We start from the raw sequence: 17,798 nt of genomic DNA, 5'->3' as shown, positions 1-17,798 counted from the left end.
TTTTCATAACTATATAAGAAATACATTTAAATTACACTCATTTATATAAGACTTAAATGTAACATTTTATGTGCCTAGGAGATCGAAAATGTAAGACATCATAAAATATAAAAAAAATGGCTGGAAGAGATAAATTAATTCAGATTTTTTTCAGGCTTTATGGAGATTTTTTCAGTTCTGGTATTGTGTATCGTTTATTTCAAGAACTTTTTAAAATTTTCACGAGAGAAGTGTTGTATGATTTGTACTTTATTTGCACTTTTACACACAATGGGAAGCTTTTTCAAGAAAAATCACAAAGATCTGACTTTAAGATTGCATGTGCAGTGAAATCACCATGTAACGAACTCTCAATATATTGAAATTCGGTATTTGGTCAACAATTTTTTTAGTAGCAAAGCTTTTGTATGTATGTACGTATCCAACAATTGTAAAAATATAAAATTGAATTCGGTTTTTTGTAAAAATCTCTATGGAGTCATGAACTCAGCATGGTTTGCAATTTGTACGTACAAAGTTCAATCGCTATCTCTCACATTGTAAAGAAATCAATTTTTAAGTCATAAACATAACTGTATTTCTCTTATTTTTACTTAAATGCAGCAAAAAAAGTTTAGAGCCTAGTATTTACAATACAAGGCGGACTTAAAATTTAAATTGCCAATCATAAGTTTTCGCATATGATTTTAATGTTTGAAAACTTGTCTTAAAATTTACCAACTTTATTACAATTTATGCAGAAAAAGTTAAAAATAATTAGTTTATGTCTGATTTCTCCTTCTTAAACTCCTACATTTTAAAACTCCTATTTTTCCTTTCCTTGACGCAGGATAGTTCAATTAAATAATATAGATGTCGTTTGCTACATTGTGAGTTTAGATAAAAAAAACTTTGACATCATCATTTGCATGACAACATTGTAATAGAAATTTCATTACAGAATTACCAATATTATTATGCATTGCACATAAACATGAAAATAGATGAGGTTATAAAACTTCAACTTTTATTATAAATTTTTCATTAAAATAAAATCACAGTTGGGTGCATTACAATACAAGTTATTTATTTTATGAAATGCAAAAGAGTAGCAATTTCAAAAACAAAAAAAAAAGTATATTGCAAGCTTAATTTGAATTTAAAGCTCAGTCTGAGTGAGTTCATGTTTATTTTACATAAAAAAAAATAAAATTCGAATATTAAAAGTCTATTATGATTTTTCACTTTTTCTTTTTATTGTTTTTGTTTTTCATTAATTAACTATTCTATATAATCAACACCATCGCTTATTTATTTGATAATAATAATTATTTCATTTCCATCATTAAAAAAAAACCAAAAAACAAACAATAATTGCGCAAAAAAAAATTAAACATTGTATTTTTTTTTGCATGGTTCATTAATGGCAGGGTATAAAATTGTTATGAGCACAAAAGCGCGTATTCTTCACTATGGTGGATATTTCTAATTAACCGTTATATAGGCGTATATTTGAATTAAATACGTGTGATAAAAATCAAAGCTTATATAATTACAGTGTGTGTATTTGGAAACTTAAAAACAATGTTTGTGTTAAAGCGAGAATTACTTTTTTGTATTCAAGCATATTTTAAGTTTTTTTTTCTCTTTGGTTTGTTTTTACATTTAAGGTGCATTTGATCAAAATATTCTCACAATTAAAAACATTAACAATGTTTCAACTCATTAAGTAATTAAAGTATATTGAAGTTGGAAAATGGATGATGAACTTTAACACTAGAATCATAGCATTTATTATATTAGCTAATTCACAATTTACAATATTAATTAAAAGTTTGAATCTTACAATTGTTCTATAACTGTATAGAACGAAGAATTTCAATTAACTAAGTAAATTGTTTTCAAAATTTTGTAGTGGCGGAAGGTATGTTTAACATTTAATTCATTGTCGGGCTAGTTTAATAATTAATTTTGCAGCTCGATATTCATTCATGCATGCAGCTACTTATTAACTTGATATTCAATTGATTAAAGTGGTTTCTTTATAATTCAACAAATGGTTCCCTTTTGTAAAAGGCTGGAGCAAATGTAAGAAAGGTCATATTTTAGATTAAGAATAAAAAGCAAATTCATTGGGCTTAATGCAATTATCTATATGGCGATTAAAGTATCATGTAGTTTAGTAAGGCTCTGCGAATGGTGCGAATTAGAATTATTGTTAATAGGTTCCTAAACTCTGAAAACTATATGAACCTAATATTTTTATAATGCGGACATAAAAATTTTTTAACAACTTTGCAATCATAGCGAACGCATATTAATAATCAGCACAGCAAAATATAAAGAAAACTTGGTATTCTTTTACCCGCTGTTACTTCGCCTTAATATGAAACGCATTGTATTTAATTTGCGTTTTTTTTCTTGAAGGGTTGTTTAGGCACGTTAATTACACTAATTAATTTAATTTTTCTTTTGTTTTCATTCTCTAATATAAGTATATATATATATATGGCAACAAACTATGATAAATTTTTCTTATCTAACTCAGTTAAAGTAATTATTTAAATAAAAACAATAACATTTTTTTTATACTTGTAATTTTCAGAAGAGCATTAAACTACCACTTGAAAAATAAAGTGAATTTCGTATTTAGTGCAACAAAAGAAAAAAAAAATGCAAAAAAGAGAGAAGGAAAATGAATTCACTTTTTTATAATTTAAAAGTGCAAAAATTAAAAATTTAAATTTATTTTTTTTTTTTCTAAGTTTTTTTCGTTTTTAATGAATTTTCCATGTAATAATGGAAAAATTTAAAATATGTGTATTAAAAGTGATTTTTAATTAAATTCATATATAAAGTGAATATTTTATAATTTTCCTTTCATTTGATCGTATAAGAAAGTGTTTTTGTTTTCTTTAATATTTGCACATTTGAATTTTGAATATTTAATTACGATATTATAAGGGATTACGAGTGGTGAAGAATTTGTGCTCAAATATGTAAACATTTCTTCCTTTGGTATGCAAAGTATTTCGTGTATTATTTAACAGGTGGTTGATTTCTGATATAAATTGTATGGAAATTTATATGTAAGATTGTAAATGTGAGTTTGATGAATGCCTTGTGTTTTTCTGATGTAGTGTTTTTGAATTTTGCTAGACTTATTTTTAAAGTTGAAAGTTTTAAGTGTCTTCAGTGTCTATGTTGTCCATAATCCAAAAATTTAAATTGCATTCTTTTTTAAATTCCGATTATTTTTCATCAAATTAAATTTCTTTCGTTACACATCAAATGGTTTATGTTTCAATATAATAATAATAACTGTTTTTGTAAAAATTAAGTACATATGCATTTTGAATATAATAAATCAATTTAAGCAAATTCAAGCAATTTGTTGAAGGCAATGGCATGTCCTTCTTATTGTACAATCTTCGGAGGTTATAGTTGCTAAGAGTTATGGTACTGTGTTCTTATGCAATTTATATTACGAATGCATTTGTATTTCAAAAATTTAATAACCTTCTGAGAACTCATAAACGGTCAAACACTCGTTTTTTTCTCACAATTTATAACCGTAAATTTGTTTCATATATTTGGATTAAATTACTAAAGTTATCTTCTAGGAGCATTTATTAAACTTATGTTCGCACATACATATTTTCCAAATTTTATCATTAAATTGAAATTGGCAATCAAATAATGTGAATAAAATCTCGTCATTTTATTACGAAATACTACGAATGAAAAGAAAAATCAAATCACAACATAATTTGTAAAGTAATTTTATACACCCAGAAAGGAAATAATAAAAGTTGTAAACCCGTCATCATAAAATTTTTTGTTATTGCAATTGTTTTACATCTTAATTTCATTTTCTGTTATTTTCCCATTGCCGAAAATAAACATTAATTTAAAATATTTAAACCCAATTAATTCCAAAAGAAATTTATTCAAGTCCTCCTTTTTGTTTTTAGTTTTCTTAATTTCTTAAATAATTTATTCATGATTTTTTATAATAAAAGTGCTCATAAATGCCATTGATTAATTTTATTGAAATTTTTTGTGTTTCTGCAATTTGATTTGCTATTTTTGTTCATTTATAGTTGTTAATTTTCTACATGATCATTTTACTACTTGGTGTTTAAAATATGCTTAACCTATAAAATTAAGATGAAATTTTTTTTATTCAATATTAATTGTGTTTAGAAGGTACCTTCTAAATTTTTTCAGTTTATTGGTTAGTTTTAACGTAACGTAACATACGCGGGTACTCCTTTTATGACAGTAAAATATTTTATTAATCTTATGTTCAAAATTAAATTGATTTAGAAATTAATTCCATTTGAACAAGTAGCAAAAAATATAATTTTACAAAGAAAATTTTTTCAAATTCAAATTAATTTTTAAATTTAATTTTAAGTATTTAACTTATATATAAGAAAGTAATCAAAAATATTTTTATAAATTTGAAAAAAGTAATTTAATTAAAAAATTTTATTTGTAAAAGTAGAAATTCCGAATTCTTTTGAAATTGTGTTTTGAAAATATTTTAAGTATTTTTGATTTTACCGTATTTATTCGGTCTTATTATCTTAGACTCTATTAATGTTAAACTATTTGCTTTTGGTTGTTTAAAAATTTATTGTGCTCCTGAAAAGATGGCAAAATTACGATACTAGATATTGTTCAAATAAATTATGTAGTCAGTGACCGAATTACGTAGAAATGCTTTTTCCTCGCTTAATATGGATTTTGTCGAAAAATATAGAAAATTTTAATTTAGTACTTAGGAAAAATACAATGCTATAAAGATTACGTTCTAAAAACATCTGAGTTTTAACTGTTTATGTAAAGTTTTAAACTGTGTGGAAATTAAAATTGAAAAATTTTTTAATATTAAATTTTATTTATAATTTTTTTTTAAGCACTTTCGGTATAATATCTAAGCCAAATACCTAAGTCAAATTAATATTTCATATTTAGAAATAAATCCTATTGTTTACAGTAAGCTAAAGCTTATTTTTATTTTACAATTAATATAAAAATTGCAAATCAAAATTACAAATGCGAATTATAAAAAATCATAAAATTTTGCGACATATTCAAACCCTGGTCTTTATAATATATTTTGTGAACAAATTAAATTTAATCGTTCAAAAAAAAAAAATTGAAAAAAAACTGTGAAAAGACCTTGAAGCGCATCAACATGTATTGCAAATTACACCTTCACAGGTAATCAATAGCACCATTTTTTTCTTCTTTTATTTTCCATCATTTTTTCGTTGTTTTTCTTTTTCTTTTTCCTATAATCGATTTTTCTTAATCAATAACTTGCCAGCTAGCTAGTACAAATGTATTAGACACAATGAGTATAGTTTTAGTGTATAACCAATAAGAAACAACAACAGTAGCATAAAAATAGTATTGAAGCCTGTAAAATGAACATTTAAAAATTGACCCTTTTTTAATTTGGAAAAAATGAATTCAATTAAATTTCAATAAAAAGAAAAAAAAAATCGATTATCGAAATTTTGAAAATTCAAATTTGGTATTATTTGTTGCAAGTAACAAAATACTAGTATAAAGTTAAATTAGTACCTAAAAAAATTTGTTATGATTGCGTAAATCGGAAAATGGTTACGTTATTTCGAAACAAAATACTTTGTTTTTTTTTTTTAATGAAAATTCAGGTAATTATTTAGGTTATCATGCATTCGAGGTATGTGGTATGTATAACTGAGTTTCAGGTAACCATTTTTATTTTTTTTTTTGGAAAAGGTGATAGAATTGGATTAATAGATTTGGATTGATCTGGGAATTGGAACAAATTTTATTTTGTAAGTATTTCATTTCATTATTACGAGTATACAAAAACTAACAGAAAAATTTAAAAAATTTGGTTTGCCATACCAGACCGTTTATAGAATAGACGTACTTTTATTTCTAATACGAAATTAATAATAAAAGGAAAATAATGAATAGTAAGAGAAATGTAAAATTTTTTGGCATTTTGTTTTTAGATACTCGTAATGTAGGTAAGTACTGTAATCTTGTACAACTATAAAAATTTGTAATGAGCAAAAGATAAGGAAAAATTTTGGAAAGATATTTTTTGGGAAAATTGTTTTGTAATGTCAGTTATGTAATATAATGAGGGCTTATGGAGAAATTCTCATTTTAAAAATTTTGAAACGATTTAAAAAAAAAATTTGAAAGTTTTATTTTAGATTTTATTTTTCCAAATATTGCATCCAAAATTTGGTAAAGGATTTTTTATTAATCGCAATATATTTTAAAATTTTTTCTAATGTTAGATAAAAGGTTTTCCCTATAAGCTCTTGATAATATTATATTAACTTAATAAAAAGTTCCCGTACTTTTTTAAATATTTGTACAGCTTAGAACTGCTACATGAATTAAGAAATCAACATTGTTAACTGGTCAGGGACATTTATTAGATTAGTAATAACAATATTCAATAAAAAATTTACAACAAATGCTAAAAATTAGCTCTATTTGCTCTAATACATGCATGGCTTTGGAAAATTTTTGACAATGGTCGCGCACTGTTCGATGGCAATTTTATTCCATGCGCGTCTCAAAGCTCCCTCGAGTGCCTCTCCGACGTGCTCCCCAACTCCTGGTAACGTTTTACGGCATCATAGACAGTTATTTTGTAACCAGTCGTCCTTACAATCTCAACTGTCTTCATACCTGGCCTGTGTAATTCTATAATAGTAATGCGCTTGTTATCGCTATTCATTTCTAGGCTAACAAAAAATAAAGGCACAGTTTATAGATACTACTTGGGGTAGGATTGCACGACGAATGCAAATAATGAAACCAAATTGAAAAAAAAAACTAAAATTATAAGTAGAAAAATTAGTATTTCTAAAAGTACGGGAGCTTTTCAGACACCCTGTATGTACATACAAACGCATGTTATTGCTCCCATTATTTGCTGTAAGTTTTAAAATTAAATAAAATTATAGAACATAAAATTTAAGCAAAGGTGCAATTAAATGAAATTCCTTATTTCGTTGATGACTATCTAAAAAATTGGTCCTAAGAATGATGGATCGTTTTCATCATAGAATATGTATATCGTGCTTATTAAAAGTAATGCAATATTAAAAGTAATGATTTCAAAGTCTAAATTTTTTTTATATATATATGTATGTAATTATAGTTTTTGGGAAAGGAGTAAGAAACGGTAAGCATTTAGAAACAATAATTATTTTCTATTGTAATTTTTCTATTAAAATACTTCGCGCCTCAAATGACATTTATGAGCATAATTTAAAAGTTTATGTGAAGTTATCATTGTAAAAGTTAAATTATGAGTAATTTAATTATTCTGTTTCCAAAATATAAATGGGTGTCTTGAATTAAATTTATTACTGACTTTACAATTAAAATCAGAATCATTGCGTTTTAATAGCAAAAATAAAAAACTCGGCATAATCTTATGAATAGCTTAAGTATAATCGTGTACAATTTCCAATAGAATTCTAAAATCTCAGAATATTTGTGTTTGTATTTACGAATGGATGAAGTAATCATTATTATTCATTTAAAATAATAATCTTAATCTGACGTGTATAATTTTTTTCTCTAATTTAATATCACCAAATTAAGATTTAAATTCATTGTATCTACAAGTATTAATCGTTTTATAAGATTACATTAAATTAACATTAATTGCATTCATTTACAATATTTTTAATATTAAAATTTCGTATTAATTAATTTTGTTTTAAGTATTCGATTTCTGAGACGGCAATAATAAATTGCAAATCTTATAGATTTTAGTTCCATGTTCTCCATACGTTGTTGTCTGTTGTCTGTTTTCAGTTATTTGTTAATTAGTTTATATGGTATTCATCACTAATGATAATGAATGTTGTGGGTATAATATGAATGTAATTAATGAAATTAATCAAAATACAAGTTGTACAAAAAAAAAAAATAAACTCTTAGTCATAAAAAAATAATTTATTAATAAAAAAATTAAAATTTTTATGGTGTTATTTTAATTACCATTTTTTTTAATTTTTTCTACAATTTATTGAGATAATATTAACTTGCATGCATGTTAATATTATGTAAACTACCGTAATTATTAATAATATTGTCTAATTAGTATTCTAAATGTATTTTTTCACTTTTAATATTGTATTTGAAAAATAGAATTGCTGTGCATATTTTGAATCTTTTAAGAAATTAAAATTTAAAATTACAGAATTTTTATTTTATTTCATTATTTTTTTTTACTACGAAAATTTATTTTTATAATAATTTAAGTAATGCAAAAATTATATTTATATTTCAGAAAAAAATGCTCAATTAATGTTTAATAAATTGAAATATTGGAAGAAAATATTTTATGTCCCATATGGTCTAGTGGCTAGGATAGCTGGCTTTCACCCAGCAGGCCCGGGTTCGATTCCCGGTATGGGAAATTTATTATATTTTTTTTAAAGTAATTTTTTTTTAACTTTTTTTTATAATATTTATTACAATAGGAAATTCATGAAATTTTGATTATTTTTGATTGTTCTATAATCTATATTATTACCATCCACCAATGAATCTAACGCAAATTTCACACTCAAAATATATGTAAGTAATAAGAAATGCCCCAGCAGTGTGTAAAATTTATCAAAAGCAATATTTTAAGATCTATGAAATTTTGTACATAGTTTTGTCTTTATAATGTTATGAAAATACATTTTTAAAAAAATAATTTCTCATATCTGCAAAACATTTTCGATCGTGGCTAAAAATAGAAAAAGAATTTTTATTTACAGAAATTGTACATTCATATTTCAAAATTTTCGTAGGCATAAAATTTTTTTTTTTTGCTAAAGTAGAAATTTTAGAATAATTCAAAATAGTTCTGTTTGTTTTTTTTGTATTGATTAATTTTTTTGCTTAAAAATTAAATTTTTAGTTTGTAAGTCAATAATAACGACACAAGGCATATTGGTAAAATACATACATACATGTATGTAATTATGGTTTATTTAAATAAGAGTTAGGTTCACAAATTAACACAAAAGTTAAACATCCAGAATTTAGTTAAAATAAGAAGGATTTAAAGAAAACAGAAAATCGACCATTATTTTCCTATATTTCACTAGCTAGGTTGATGCAGTGTCTGCCCAGAAATCAAGTGGTTCTTTACAGATTTTTCCAGTCGAGTCAAAATTTATTTTTTAAGTTTTCTTCCTTGCTACCCACATCATTTAGCTGTTCTGCGGTTATACGGCGACTTGATTTTTGATTAACTTATGATTGCTTTCTCTGATGGTTAGTTTGAATTCTACATTCGAGATAAAGGTTTATTAACATTTAATTTTGGCTTGGCGTGAAATTTTACGTCTGAAGACGTGTAGGTTTAGTTTAAAACTCAAACATTTGTTAAAACTAACCAATTTCTCTTCGATGTTCTTACCTTTTTCTTAATGTAAATACTTGAACTCACTCCTTTTAAGGGTAGGTTCGAAATTTGGAATTTGTATTATTTCCGAGCTTGTATTATTTACATGAAAATGTGATGGGGTAATATTGTACCTTTGTGGACGGAGAGAAGGTTTAGCAATTTTTACAAGTATAACGTATATTACCGTGTCATTAACTGTTACAATCGTTTATTCTTCGATTAGTAACAAATTCAAATTTTTTTACTTTTGTTTTTTATTATGTGTTCAATAAATTTGTAGAAAGTTCCGTTGGATACTCGCCCACCGAAATTATTTGTTTAATATTTGATTATTACATGTATATACTTTCCTACTTACTTACATGTCATATGTATAAGCATAAATTAGAGTATAAGTATGTAAGTAAGTTCTTCCAATGCTTTGGTATTTTAAAGCAATTTTATTAAAATTATCTTTTAAGGAAAAACCAAAGTAATCATAGTTAAATGATTGCTTGCTCAATGTTATCTGGTATGATTAGATGGGAAATGAAATATAAAATAAAATAAAAAGAATTTTAATGTGGGAAAATTTATTTACAAAATATTACAAATTAAAAAATAAAATAAAAGTTGAAATAGCAAATGTAAATTATTCATTGTGTCAATTGTTTACAATTCATTTGCATTTTCCATTCCATAAAAATATTGTGTTTGTCAGTTGTTGTTAAAATATTAAAGAGGAGGATGACAGTTATGTGGAAATAGGAAATTTCTTTTCTTTATTTGTTTTCTTGTATTTAAAAGGAAAATATATTGACTTTTTGTAAAATTAATATTTTACACTTGGAAGTCTTTAATAAATATTACGACAATTTATAATATTAGAAAAGAATTTTCCTATAAGGAAGTTGCATCCGTTATTATGTTTAAAGTCATGTTTGTATTCATTCAGATACAAAAGACTCATTAATTTTAAAGATTCACGTAAAATAAATTGTTGTATGAAAATATTTAAATTTTTTTAGTTAAATTCCAAAATGGTTAAATCTTTTCATATTTTTGGAAAAAATTTTTTAATTTAAAAGGGAAAAGAAGGTATGTACTTTGGTTCTCTTCTAAATTGAAAGTCAGAATATTATTAGTACTTTATATGCACTAATTATATAATGTGTGCACTGAAGAAAAAAGCGAGAAATTTAAATTTCTATGGACAATTATGTAAAAGATCAACGTTTAGAAGCACTATCATGAGTGGTCATATAGCATAGGTTGAAAATTATTTCTTGTTTTAAAAATAAAAATTCTAAAAAAATTTAGAGAGTGTTATTTTGCTAGATCACTGATGCTAAACCACTGCAGCCATTCGATTTTATATTTTACCCGTACGAGCGTATGTTCGAAGGGTATACTAAATTTGCCTTACCATTTGTAACGCTAAGAAATAATGGTCTGAGATTTAGACTCAACTGTATGTTTTTGATCAGCGTTGAATTCTGAGTTGATTTAGCTTTGTCTGTCCATTCGTCCGTTCATACATCCGTCCCAGCGATGACTCAAAAATTAATTGAGTTAAGTTTACCAAATTTTCACAAATTGTTTATTGTAGTAAGTGCCAGAACCTTATTTAAATTGGACATGATCGGGGTACCGGTTCGGGTAGCTGCCATACAACTTCAAAATTTATTTGGCTATATCTCAAAAACTATAAAAGCTATGGTATTGAAATTTCACACAAACGAATATATTAGTAGGGCCAATGTGCTTGATAAAAGTCGTTGAAATTTTTTGGCTCCTTCTGGTAGCTACCATACAATTTCAATAATAGTTTGGCACACACAGTATTTTGAAAAGCACTGTGCTGAAATTTTTCATAAATTAATATGGTAATACGGCAGCTTAAAGTCATAGTCTGTCCCATAGTCAGTTATGGCATAATTATTCGCACATAGGATAACAAATTTGTGCGCCTATCACAGAGTTGACAAGTTCAACTCTCTTTTTTTTCTCGTTATGATACTATAGTTTTAGTCATAAAATTAAAATTATTTTATTTTTATTATTTTTTAATAATTACTCACAAATTCTTGGCTTAAATTTAAGAATTACCTCGAAGTCATAGATAATTACCTGTAAAAGAAGAAAAGAAAGTAATATAGATTAGTATCAATTATATTATAAATAGTTTAAATTTATTGAGATTAATTTTAAATTAATTTTCCGGGCGCATATTTCAGAATAAATAGTTTCTAAGTAGTAAATATTTAAAGTTTAACTACATGTAATTGAAACCATTGGAAATTGCTTCCAAAATAATATTTTAAAATTATTATGTAGCTTTAAATAACTTATATGCGATAGATTATGCGATTCATTAGATTTTAAAGCAGATTCGGCATTACATGATGAATTATTTTGTACAAGAATTAGTGTCGCTATAAATGATTAATGATGGAGTATGGATGCTCAAAACAAAAACACTACTTCTTCCTTTTTAAGAATGCATGTTCAATTTCCTTATTTATAAATGATGAAGCTATATGTATTTAGATCAATTATAATATCATAATAAATCTCGATATTCATGTGTGAAGTTTAAATGGTATTTTGGATCAAATCACGATTTAAATTTAAAGAAGAATATTATTTCTGCTGCACTTATCTTTTATATCATTTAAATAAGGCATATGAAATACAATATTTCTAAAGTATTCAATAAAAATTTATTTTACAAATTTTTAATGTTTCTTGAATGTTATTGTTTTCTTCCTGGGTGTGTTCAATGTTAATGAATATTTTTATATGTCTATAATTGTAAAATATTAAATATTGAAATTTCTATTTCCTGAAATTATAAAAAATTTGAGTTTTGGAAATTTATTTAATATGGTATATGCAAAATTTATCAATTAAGATTATATGTAGATACATCAATGAACGGAAAGAACAATTTAACAAAGTTCGTTGTTTATGGTATAATTATTTAACTTCAAATTGGGAGTGATATTGTTTTTGTATATATGTACATATATTATGTATGCACATATTTAAAATTTGAATTCGCATATTTTGTTAATTTATTTAAAATTTATTGAATATTCTAGAAAATTATATGATTATCTCTTCAATTTCTTATTATATTTTAAGAATGAAAAGATGATAGAACTATGACTTTGCAACGCGTATAGCAACTGCTTATTGTTATATGCATACATACATATAAAGTTATACACATATGTATAGGTTCTGAATTTTTTCATAAACAAATATGATGGTCCAAAATTTCCTATCAGTTTGAGCCATGTGAAAGTTTTGTTTCACAAAAAGTACGAAAAATTCTTATAAACTAAGAGTATTTACAGAAAATAAATTTTAAAATCATAGACTTCTTTCAGGTGACATAAAAAAATTAGGAAATTAGGAAATCGCTAGAATGGAATTTATAGTTATTAAAATATTAACAATGTCCGTTAAGGCAGAAAAATAAATAAAATACTTAGGTTAAAAGTACTCATGTAGTCAAAATATGAAATTAAAACAAAGAAAGCAACAATTGATTGCTTATACAGTGTTCATGCCTACCATAGGTGTTAACATATTGTTTATTAAAATAATTAAGACAAATTAATGAAACTTGAAGAAATCAAATAAAATTTGGGAATATTTTAAAGCATTGTACTTTTAAATTGCTTTGTTTTATTTCAGTTACATTATGCTATACATGAACGCTATAATAAAAATAGAATAAGAGGGGCCCTGTTAATTTTATTATATTTTCCATTTTATACATTGATTGCATTAATTATGGTCACTTATTTCCATTAAATATTCGTAGGATGTTTATTGCTTTTCCTATTGCTTTGTTAAAATCAGCAAAAAAGTTAATCAGATATGTACAAAAGAAAGAGCTAAAATTTTTGAAATAATAGGTAAATTAAGGTATAACTTAACTATAAAGAGGAGAAAATTTTTTGGGTTTTCTAAATTAGTTACAAAATAATATAAAAATAATGTTAAATTTTCTACACTCTTTGATTATTCATTGAATTTTTGTAATTATTTTAATGATGTAATTAAAAAAAAAATTTTACAAGTTTTGTTTTATGGTACGAAGTAGAAAATATTGAGAAAATAAGAAAAAAAAAATTTTGCTAAAGAAAATTTTCAAAATAAAATTTGAATTTAATAAACGAACGATTACCTACCAGTAGGGGTGCTATGTGAAACAAAAGATTACATAATGTTAATAAAAAAAAAGTTCAATTTTTAAGGAAATCTTGGCATTATAATAACACGGACCCAGTCATTCATTTCATATTCTTTTATTCTCCGTTAATTTTTTTGGAAGTTTTTCTCTACGAATGCTTTAGTACTCTGCCAAATTTTATGTAAAATATTAAGTAATGTGTATTTTTCTTTGTTTTTATTCAAAGTATACAATTGCATTGTAGTTCAAAATTAGTTGCTTTGTTTAAGAAACTTCTTCTAATCAGCATGCTAAGAAGGTGTAAAATAGCGTAATCAATTTGACTAAAAATATTGTTAAAATATTATTGGTTTATATAGCTTAAAGTATGCATGAGAATCCTTACATTAGAGAATAAACAGTTTACTTGTATGTATTTATGGTTATTTAAATTTTCAATACCCACCAGTTTATTGCTAATATATTAACTGATTATATATTGTTAGTATACTAAGTATTCGCATAAGAATGTAATCTCTTCATAAGAAGTTTGAAGTCATGTTTAGTTTTGATAAGGACCATTAATATAAAAGTAACAAATAATTATCATTTGAAAATTTTCCAAGAGAATCAATAGAATTTGTAGAAATTACGGGTAATAGCACATAGCTACAATATTATTCAATTTTGATAGCGGTTAGTATCAGATCAGGTACTTATTTTAATAAGATATTATGAACCTGTAACAAAATAATATAAAATGACCTTCAGCATTCTTCTTTCTTATTTGCTAATTGAACAATAACTACTAAACAAACTAAAACAAGCAGCCTCGATAGCGCAGTAGGTAGCGCGTAAGTCTCATAATCTTAAGGTCGTGAGTTCGATCCTCACTCGGGGCATGCAAAATTTTTTTTTTTAATTCAAAACAGAAGCCTCAATATAATAAAGTGCATGGAAATTTGTAAAATATTCGAGACTTTTTATATTTGTAAAAAAATTTGAAAGCAGCAAAAATTTGAATTTTATTTTTTTTTAAGCTCGGCTGCACTGCCAAATTAATTGTCGGTCAAGTTATTTGAAGTTTAAATGAATAGAAATTTGTATATAACGTTTAAAGAACCTTTCATACAGAAGAGTTTTAAGTTTAATTTTTCAGTTGATTTTACTTGAATTGATTTATCTATTGACGAGCCTGACCAGTAAAAGCTTACTGTAACGTTTGCTTACATACAGTAAGAGAGATAAGCAGTGAAAACATATTTCTATGCATTTTAAAATATTTCAATGTGGTCTGGTAACACTTTAATCTTCATTTGGTAAATTTTTGGCAACACTAAGTGTGAACATAAAAATGAAATTTTGTTATTAGACACCAAGAACCCTTACAATAATAAATAAAGTAAACAGTAAAATATAAAAAGAACAGTTAGTTTAATTTTGATATTGTTTATAAAATCCATATATACATACATATATACATACATATGCACACAAAATGTACATAAAAATTAGAAAAGAAACTTTTTTCAATTAAAATTTATGACCAAATTGATAGAATAAATTTTTCTATATTTATTACCTCCGCAGGAATATCATAAAATTCAATGTAGAATCGTCTTCATAAATTTTCTTTTATCCACTCTTTAATACTTTTTTCTTGTGTATTTCTTTACAATCGGCATTACTATTATATAAGGTTGAAGAATTCAATAAGAGTGTTCTTTTTTTTTCTGCAGTGTTAAAACCCAGCTGAGTTTGTTCTACTAAATAAAAAAAAATCATTTGCACCTTTCGTATTCATATTTTAAGTTTGCATGCAATAGAAAATTTTATAGTAATTTCGAAGCAAGAAATTACACGGTATCTATATTTAAATAAAGTAATAAAACATATGAGGTTTGTTTATATGCAATAGAGATCCAATGACTGACTACTTCTACTATTCGCGCAAATATTACAGTACCTTATACTTGAAAATAGCAAGGTTCAAAAATATTTGCTAGAAACTTATTTCTTTAGAAAGAATTTTTGCCTACCTCGCCCGCCTATAAGACGCGATGACGTAAAAATCTATTTTTTGACAATTTATTGTATCGAAACAGCAAAACTTTCTTAAATATTGCAAAAGCAGAAAAATGGGGGCTTGATTTTGTTATGATGAAGCAGTATATCTTAACCTTGTAATTACAAAATAACGGTCTAAAAGAGTATGTCTAAGTCTGAAATCTTAGCTGCTTCCTGGCATTGGTTAATAATGTCTTTTATTACAAGATTTTTCTCTAACTCCTTTCCCTTCTAAGTTGTTGCACATTGAATTTAGTAAAATTAAAATTTCCACGCGTCCATTATTTTAACGGTTTTTTTTTCTAATTTTGTCCCCCTAAAAGTATGTAATTTAAAGGTTTAATTCAATTTTATTTAAGATTCGGTTTCCGCCTACCTACTAGCACCATTGAATTGAAACTATAGATCACTTTGTTCTCAATAATTAATTTCCTGTGCGTTAGAATTTTGAAGGCAATAAAAAAACACTTATAAAAACAAGTACAATGCAACATTAAGTATATAAGTATGTTTCTTTTCTGTCGTGTTAGTGCAATTAAAAAATTATGTTTAAAAAATAAAAAAAAATTGTACAACGTTTTTATTTCTGCATTTGAATAAAGTCTTAGAAATAGAATTAAAAAATTAAAATTGCTATTGGAACGTGCATAATCACAACAATAAAACGAAATTAACATTGCTCTATGTTTCTAGATTCAATATCTTAAGAGTGGATCTATTGAATGAATCTGTAACACCAAAAAATGGAACTAAAAGAATTGTTTTAGTTTGATATGTGTGAATGCTTAGGAAAAAGAAATACACGTACAGCTTTAAATATAAGTACATACATGATGTGCCTGTGTACATAACTTATATCTGACCGTATAACAGAAAAAAACATTGAAAAAAAAAACGATAAAGAAGAGAAGAACACATTCAATTGAATTCAGTTGAGCAAATGATTTGCTGTTGTCTCAGTGTTTTGTGTTCTCTTCGTTTTTTTTTCTTATACCTGAAAACATTTATAATGGTACATTTCGGGTCATTGACTTTTACTGGTCGGACATTCATTGAGGAACAATAATTTAAGAAATAAAAATAAAATAAAATTATAATTATTTTTGCATGATCTACAGACTTTGTGTAAAAGACGAAAAGTAGTAAAAAGAAACATAAATAACCACAACACGTTTTGAAGAACCGCGCGCGAGTTTATCTTCCTGCCACATAAATCTTATGAATACATGTACAACTATAAAATCGTACACTATAAGCATACATTAAAATATCTTAAGAAAAACCCTTTATATACTGTAAAAATACACATACATATACGTTAATTGTGATAGGATGAACTAGTATGTGTAAATTAGATAGTTCGATCCAAAAGTTGTTGGGAATTTTGTATTGCAAAATGGAAAAACAACTAAATACGGGGGCTTTAAAATAAAAAATTTGAAATTTCCTTGAAATGACCATAACCATGTAATCTCAGAATTAAATTTTTGCTTTATTATATGGAAAAGCTTATTTATTATACGTAATTTAGCAAAATTTTAGCAAAAATGGTAATGAAAAAATCAAATATACCAAATAAAACAGCTAAAAATGATGTTAATAGCTCAAGAATTTAAAAGTATTTGGTATATAAGTACTGAATCTTAATTCTTTAAAAATTGCGAAATTTGCTATACATAGCTTTGTTTATTAATCATAAGTATGGTTTGACTTGAAATTAAACCAAAAAAAAAATAAATGAATAAAAAAAATTTCAAAGGTCTGAACATATTTTGCAATTTTACTTCGGCAGAAGAAGATGTTGACGAAATTGGTAGCCTAATAGAAATAAAAACTGCCGGAAGAGATTTTGGCGGAGGCGAAGCGAGCTGTAACTTTTGACGACCTTCTTCATCATCTATATTGATTTCATAAACATTTTTTTTTTTCAAAACACACAATTTAATTTGTATTTAATCCTTCCGATTCAAAAAGAGAAAAAAGGTATATATTTTCCAATAAAATGTGCTGGTTACTATCATATGAATTAACTGAAATGGTTTTCCGACCAAACCATGTAAAATTTCTGAACCAAATTTCTATAATGTTTTTCTTACAAAAATTAAGCTGTAAATGAAAAGTTGGTTGAAAAAGTTGTACGCT

The 17,798-nt window shown here is 25.2% G+C and overlaps 2 non-coding genes across 2 annotated transcripts; both read left to right on the top strand.

Moving 5' to 3' along the window:
- The first annotated feature begins 8,368 nt into the window (after window positions 1–8,368).
- Trnae-uuc (transfer RNA glutamic acid (anticodon UUC)) lies at window positions 8,369–8,440 on the top strand. The gene has a single exon. It is a non-coding gene; the product is annotated as a tRNA-Glu (tRNA).
- A 5,978-nt stretch (window positions 8,441–14,418) lies between these two features.
- Window positions 14,419–14,491, top strand: Trnam-cau (transfer RNA methionine (anticodon CAU)). Its single transcript has one exon. It is a non-coding gene; the product is annotated as a tRNA-Met (tRNA).
- Window positions 14,492–17,798: the final 3,307 nt, after the last annotated feature.

Source organism: Condylostylus longicornis, unplaced genomic scaffold (assembly GCF_029603195.1).
Source record: "Condylostylus longicornis isolate FDR11 unplaced genomic scaffold, ASM2960319v2 ptg000018l, whole genome shotgun sequence".
Taxonomy (NCBI): Eukaryota; Metazoa; Arthropoda; class Insecta; order Diptera; family Dolichopodidae; genus Condylostylus; species Condylostylus longicornis.
This window is presented reverse-complemented; position numbering and strand designations above follow the sequence as displayed.